This window comes from Octodon degus, unplaced genomic scaffold (genome assembly GCF_000260255.1).
Source record: "Octodon degus isolate 3935 unplaced genomic scaffold, OctDeg1.0 scaffold00050, whole genome shotgun sequence".
Lineage (NCBI taxonomy): Eukaryota > Metazoa > Chordata > Mammalia > Rodentia > Octodontidae > Octodon > Octodon degus.
Window position 1 is genome coordinate 4,384,740 of NW_004524626.1, and position 7,475 is coordinate 4,392,214.

At 42.8% G+C, this 7,475-nt stretch overlaps 1 pseudogene; it reads left to right on the forward strand.

Annotated features, from left to right (window-relative positions):
- Nucleotides 1-2,797: 2,797 nt before the first annotated feature.
- On the forward strand, nucleotides 2,798-4,456 carry LOC101566287 (annotated as a pseudogene).
- Nucleotides 4,457-7,475: the final 3,019 nt, after the last annotated feature.

Consider the following 7,475-nt stretch of genomic DNA (forward strand, 5'->3'; position numbering starts at 1 on the left):
TATGAAGAAATAAATACATAAAGTTCAGAGAGTTTCAGTGATCATTAATAAATCCCACCCTTTCTTTTAATTACTGGAAGTTGAATCCAGGGCCTTCATACTGACTTATATCCTCTGTTCTTTTTATTTATTTTTTATTCTGAGACAGTGTCTCACTGGGTTGCCTAGGCTGGACTCAAAATTCTGCCTCGGCTTCTCAGGTTGCTGGGCTAACCGGTATGTGGCACACACCCAGCTTAATTTTCCATTTTAAATTCATAAAGTTTTCATTATAAGAAACGATCCAGGTGACCATAACTTTGCTGACTTAATTACTATCTTTTTAGTTTTCCTAGAAAATAAGACACTAGCATAGGAAGCAATATCACATCAGGCAGGGAGAGCTGCAGACCAGGACTTCACTGTTTGTAACTGTGGGGAGCTTGCTGAACCTCTCGGAGCATCTGTTTCCTTACCTGTAACACTCAGAACGATAAAATTACCTCTCTAGGAAGATTGCTGTGAGGAACCATTAAGACAGTACTGTATGTCATTTACTCCAGTGCCTGGGATGTACATCAGTCTCTAAAACTAAAGGAAAAGTAAACTCATACTTCTTTGGTGTATATTGAGGCAAAATTTACATAATATTAAACTAGCCATTTGAAAGTGATTTGGCATTCACCAGGTGTAGGGGCGTAAACTTGTCATCCCAGAACTCAAGAGGCTGAGGCAAGAGAATTGTAAGTTCAAGCTTGTGACTGAGATTTTATATCTCTTTGACTCTGCTTCATGCGTTCTATTTCTTTCCTATATTGCTCATTCAAGGCTTCCATCATTTTTCCATACTCCTCTACTTTTTTATCAGTGCCCGCCAGCCTGGGCCACATCGTGAGTTTAAGACGATTATGTGACCCTGTCTCAAAAGAGTAAAACACAAAAGAAAGTTAGTGGCATTAAGTATACGCACAGTACGGCACAGTACTGCGCAATCATCACTATTATCTAGTTTTAAAACATCTCTATCACCCCTGAAGGAGACCCTCTACGCATCAGTCATTCCCTGCTTCACTGTAAGGAAGAAAGTACCCAACCATGGAGTCGCCCTTGTGAGGCATTGCATTCCCTGACAGAAGCAATCAAGCACAGGGCAGAATGTCTCAGCTGCGTCTCACGTGGGGTTAGAACAGTGGTTCTCGAGGGTGACCCTGCCCTCCTAGAGCACACTTGGCAGTGTCTGAAGACACTTTGGCTTGTCACAGAGAGGGACTGAAAATGCTGCTGGCACCCAGTGGGTAAAAGCCAGCAACGCTGCTAAATGTCCTACAGTGTGCAGAATGTCCTGTCCCTATATTGTGACTAAGAAATACTCTGTGGAAAGTGTCACCTGTCAAATGTGACTGATCCTGGGCTAAAGCAAATGCCTCTCTGAGTCAAATTCAAAGCCAAACCTTCTTGTGTTACTCTTTAATTACTAATACACATTAATTATACAAGTTTTTGGGAGCCAGTGTGATACTTCTATGCAAGCATATAATGTGTGCTGATCATATCTGACATCCTTCTATCTTGCCACCCCAACCTCTGACATCCTTCCCACCCTACAGCACAGCTCATAATAGCTACAGCGTGGAAGTGTCCTGCAGATCCATTAACAGATGAATGGGTTACAAAAATGTGGTGTCTATACACAATGCAGTACTACTCTGCACAAAGAAGGGTAAACTTGAGTCACCTGTAGGAAAATGGGTGCAACTTGGAACCAAATTCTAAGTGAAATAAATCAGAAACACAAGCTTAGGGCCTGGGGAGATGGCTCAGTAGGATAAGTGTTTACCTGGCAAGTGCGAGGACCTGAGTTCAATTCCCCAGTTCCACCAAAAAAAAAAAAAAAAAACCCTGGAACAAGCTTACACATCACATTGTTTCTCTTATTGTATAAATCCAAAGTACAAATAAAGAGCAAAATAAAAAATAATAGAGAATGGGGAGGCAGGTGCAAAACGAAAAGGGACCAAGACAGGTAGAGGGAAGGGAGAGGGAATTGAAGTAAAAAGAATTTCAGTGTGTTATGTATGTGCACCGACTACCCACACTGAGGGAATTAATATATGCTGCAAAGATGTACCAAAAAATTTTAATCAAAAATATTCAATGAAAACTCAAAAACCAAGTCTTGCACAAGCTTGGAAAGAGGCAGCAACACATTGCAATTAGCTCTTGTTGCACATCCTTTTTTTTCCATGTGCTGTGACATTCCAAGGTGCCATCAGTAAGTAATTCATCCATCTCAAGCTCTGAGACCTCCACTGGGCATGGTGACACATGCACATAATCCTCTCACTAGGGAGGTTAAGGCACAAGGATTGAAGTGAATTCAAGACCAGCCTGGGTTACACAGTAAATTCAAAGTCCGCCTGATCGGCATAATGAGCAAGGCATGGTGGCACGTGCTTGTAATCCCAGCCTTTGGGAGGCTGATGTAGGAGGATTGCTTCAAGTTCAAGGCCAGCCTAGGCTACAAAGTGAATTCAAGGCCAGCCAAAACTGGCATAGTAAAACCATATCTCAAAAAGGCTAAATAAATAAACAAACTACATAATGAGACCCTGTCTAAACAAAGAAAAAAAATCTCTTAAGTTCTCCATGCTCACTATCATATAGTCAGTAACCAAAAAGTGAATTATCTGCTACTGCCACAGTGTTGGAGAGAGAGATTATTTAAAATCCTCCTTGCAAACTTCCGGTTTGGCGGCAGAGTTTATGTTTCTCCCAAACCCAGCCGCTGCAGAGACCTTTTGGCAGCAGAGACTCCAAGATGGGAAAATCCTTTGCCAACTTCATGTGCAAAAAGGACTTTCATCCAGCCTCCAGGTCCATTATTAAGAAGGTATGGATGACAGTACAGAAAACATCGTACGATAAGAAGAATTAATGCAGCAATATCTCGAAGAACAGGAATCATACGATAACAGATTGCTTATGGGAGATGAATGTGTAAAGAATGGCCTTAAATTCATGTACAAGGCCCCACCAGGAGCTAAAAAAGAAAACAAAAAGAAAGAAGAAACAGAAGGAGAGACAGAATACAAATTTGAATGGCAGAAGGGGGCTCCACTGGGAAAATATGCCAAAGATCACATGAACATCCGAGACCAGCCTTTTGGAATCCAGGTTTGAAATACGAGGTACATTAAATGTCATAAGCGGGGTCACATCAACACAGATCAAGAGTGTCCTTTGTTTGGTCTTTCTGGAATCAGTGCAAGTTAAGTTCCCACTGATGGCTCAGGGCCATCGACGCAGCCCTTGGAGCTAATAGTGGAGAAGAGAAACAATGGGTTTGTGCTGAAACGAAATGTTTGCCCACAAATGATCCATCACAGGAGTATGCTGCAAGTGAGGGTGAAGAAGATCCGAAGAAGATCCAGAAGTTGAATTCGTAAAGTCACTAACAACCAAACAAAAACAGGAAATTGGACAGACTTGAAAAGAAAAATAAGAAAAAGAAAAGAGAAAAAATAAAAAGTTACACAAGACCAAAAGTAAACACAAAAAACATCAGCACAAATCATCCTCCTCTTCCTCCTCTTCAGAGACTTCAGAAAGCAGCAGTGAGAGTGACAGCAGAGCAAAGAAAATAGAAAAGAAGAAGAAAAAAAGAAGCCAAGTGTTTAGGAAGTAACAACAGTGCTTCTGAAGAGAAGTCTAAGAAGAGAAAACTTTTATTTGTTTGTTTGTTTATTTTTTATTTTTGTCTTTCTGAGACAGGGTCTTGCTATGCAGTTCAGGCTGGCCTTGAGCTCACTTTGTAGCCTAGGTTGGTCTTTTTTTTTTTTTTTTTTGTGGAACAAGGGATCAAACTCTGGCCCTTGTGCTTGCCAGGAAAGCACTTATTCCACTGAGCCATCTCCCCGGCCCCTAGAAGAGAAAACTTAATGAAGAACCCTCAAGCCTTCACAGTAACAAGAAAACAGCTGGGGAAATGCCTTGGTTCATAAAAGGAGAGAGTTCTGGGGAGAACAGCAGCAAATGCAGCCAGCTGGGTTCTGAGCAGAAGTCCAGGTGCCTCCTTGGGAGCCGGGAGAGGGGAGAAGCCGCAGGAAAGGAGGGGAGCAGTGGAAGCTGGAACAGGGAGAGGAGAAGCAGCAGGGACCAGAGTCCCACTAGCTACCAGCACAGGCCGATAAGGAAGCGGCCCCAGCAGAGTCCCAGCAAAGAGCGGAACAGAAGACAGGACACCGGGTGCAGACAGATACGGAGATGCTGCTGAGCCCCGGAGGGACTCGGAGAAGGAGGCCCGAGTGAGGAGAGAATAAAGAGCCCACGCGTGAGGTTACCTGTGGATAAAAATATCTCCACTTTCTTACTGAATCCCTATAGTGAGTGTGGAGGTATGTGCTGCTGTCCTTCTAATAAAAAGCACTATTTTAACGTCCCATCTCTGTCAACTATTATTTCAGGTAACTATCGGTAATTGTTTCTTGTGCCCTGTGCCAGATTTTTTAAAATCCCATATAACGCTTTTTTGTTGCTGTTCTAAGAATGACAGTACATTGAATGGTTATAATGTAATGTTTTCCTTTTGTCAGTTCAAATTTGTTATTACTTTTAAGATTTGTGTTTCCTTGAATCAGCAAAGGGTAATGGTTGAAATTCATTAGTGTGAATTAAACTGGACTTTTATCAAAAACTAAAAAATAAAATAAAACACAATCCTCCCTGCAGCCAAGTGAGGTGGTGCATACTAATAGCCGCAGCTACTTGGAAGGCTGAGGCAAAAAGATTGCTTGAGCCCAGGATTTTGAGGCCAGCCTGTGCAATTTTGCAAGACTGTGTTTCCAAAAGCAGTTAAGATAAAATAAAATAAGAGGAGAGGTCTATTTTAATTCACTATTTTATATGTTTCTGTCTAGGGTCAGTCAGTACCATTTGCTTTTTAGCTTATGGTGAGTGAGCACATCAGGGTGGGAACAGGTGGCAGAACAAAGCTGCTTCCCTCACGGCTGGAATGTCAATAGGAGAGGAGACAGGGCTCCCATAACTCCCTTCGAGGTCATGACCCCAATGACCTCACTTCCTCCAGTGATCTCACTTCCCCCCATGACTTCACTTGCTCCCACAAAGCCCCCTCTCTTAAAGGTTTGGACAGTTTCTCATAATGCCAGGGGTTGACGACAGCTCTCCATAGGTAGGCCTTCGTGAGACATCCCAGATCTGAACTGTAATAAGTCCAAAATAGACAAATGCATGAAGAAGGAACAGATTCGTGGTTCCCATGACAAAGAGGGCATGGGGAATGGGAAGTGACTGCTTGATGAAAATGCTTTGGAAGTAGAAATAGGGAGTGGAGTTGGCACAACATTGCAACTGTACTAAATGTTTCTGAATTAATTGCTTTAAAATGGTTAATTTTAGTGTGGCATATACCAGGCTCTGGGTTCCACCCCCAGCTCAACAAAAATAAATAAATTACTTTTATGTTATGTGCATCTTACCTTGATTTGAAAATGAAGAAGAAATAGAAGAAGATAGTGTGGTGCTGGGGAGAGTTTGATGAAAAGAAAAAGACAGAAACTGGAGGAGGGTGAGGCAAAGTTATCAGGCACATTAAATACAGTATTTAGATAAGCACCTTGACTGTAGTTATTTATCACTCATACCAACAATTAATAGACTGGAAGTTTTTTTGTGAAAATTTATTATTTTTAAGCCATGACTGACATGTGACATTTTGAACTGAGCACATAATAATGATGTTTGTTGTTTACAATTTGACATGTATCTAGGTAGCTATGGCAAATATCATCACCATCAATTCCATAAATTCATTGATCACTTCCCAGTTTCTGCCCACCTAATTTTTTGTTTTATTTTCTTTTTGTGGTAAAAGCACTTAACATAAGATCTACCAAACCCATCCTATCAGGAAGGTGATGGCAAGAAAAGGGAAGCTGGATTTTGTCAGGATAAGCTATATGCATGTTTGCCAATTTCACACTAAAACCATTAACACGTACAATTATTATGTGCTCAGTTCAAAACGTTGCAGTAAGTTCTACCCTCTTGGGGATCCAAGATAGCTGCGTAGAGGAGGAGTCACATCTGAGAGACACGGAGAGGATCAACTAAAAACACAGATAACTGGGAGAAAGGAAGGAACATACACCCTGATGCAAAACATCAGTTTGAAAGAAGACCTGTAGATCAAATAAAACATATAAATAGGAGTTGAAAACAGAGGAAGTGGCCTGAGCCCTCACTCACCATGGGAGCAGCCATTTTGAGAAGTTCCCAAGCAGCTGGGGTTGCAACAGTCCTGTGAGATCTAACCTCACAAGACAGGTGTGGGTATATGGGCCCTTCTTCTTGTAGACCCCTCTCCAAACACAGAGAAAACTGCACCTTGGCAGCATTTTTACTGGCATACAACAGGAGTGAGTGATCAGGGCTAGGAGTGGCTCCCTCCCCACCCACCTGATCTCAGACTCTGAGAGGATAATAAACAAGCTATCGCTGTCTGTGTCCTATTTGGTCCCAGCCACACCCAAGTCACTTCTGGAAGCCTGCAGTTTATCCCATGCCAAAAGGGAGATTCATCAGGCACACAGAGGTAACACTGGTCTGGTTGGAGTCTATACTCAGCACCACAGCTGGCCTGGGCCTACACCCAGCTCTCAGATCCACCTAGACCTGCAAGAAACTCAGTCTGACATCTAGCACCACTCTTCAGGCTAGGTTGGTTTACATGGGGTGCTCCAAGCCCAGGTGAATCTCTGCTTGGTACAACTGTGTACCCATTCAGCACCATATCCACTGCCTCTACTCTGGAAATCACTCGGCATTCAGCCAGAGTCCTGGGCACTGTGCCTGCCTAACACAAGAGCCAGTTTCCTGCCTGGTTAAACATCAAGGGCTAAAGTTCTGCCTGTTTTGCACGGTACTCCAGATGCCTGTGGGGCACGAACCACAGAGCTCTGTGACCTCACGAGCCTGTAAGAATCTCCCTGCATGAGTCTTGGGCAGATTCAATTCCTTTGGGCATCTCAAGTTGACACAAGCCTCCACCTGGTGTCAGGAGCCTGTCCCATGGATACTGGAATATTAAATCAGGTAACCAGCATTGGTTCTCCCCAACCAGCAGGAATCCACAACAGAAGCCTCAGAACCAAGACCCTACACCTTCCCTGACCTGATATCCCAATTTGCACAGCTACCACAAGCAGTAGTTGCAGAGAGAGGTTCCCTGGCACTGAGCAACCTCCACACAAACTCACAGACTGCAAAGAGGGGCACAGAGGAATGTGATTTGAAAAGTGAAAGATTACTGGTCCTGGAAGAAAACACTCTGGTGGAAATACATAAGGGGTATTTTTCTTTCTGTTTTTATTTCTTCTTCCCCATCATTTAATCTCTCTCTCTCTCCTCTCTCTCTCTCTCTCTCTCTCTCTCTCTCTCTCTCTCTCTCTCATTAATACTTTTTTTCTTTTAGTGCA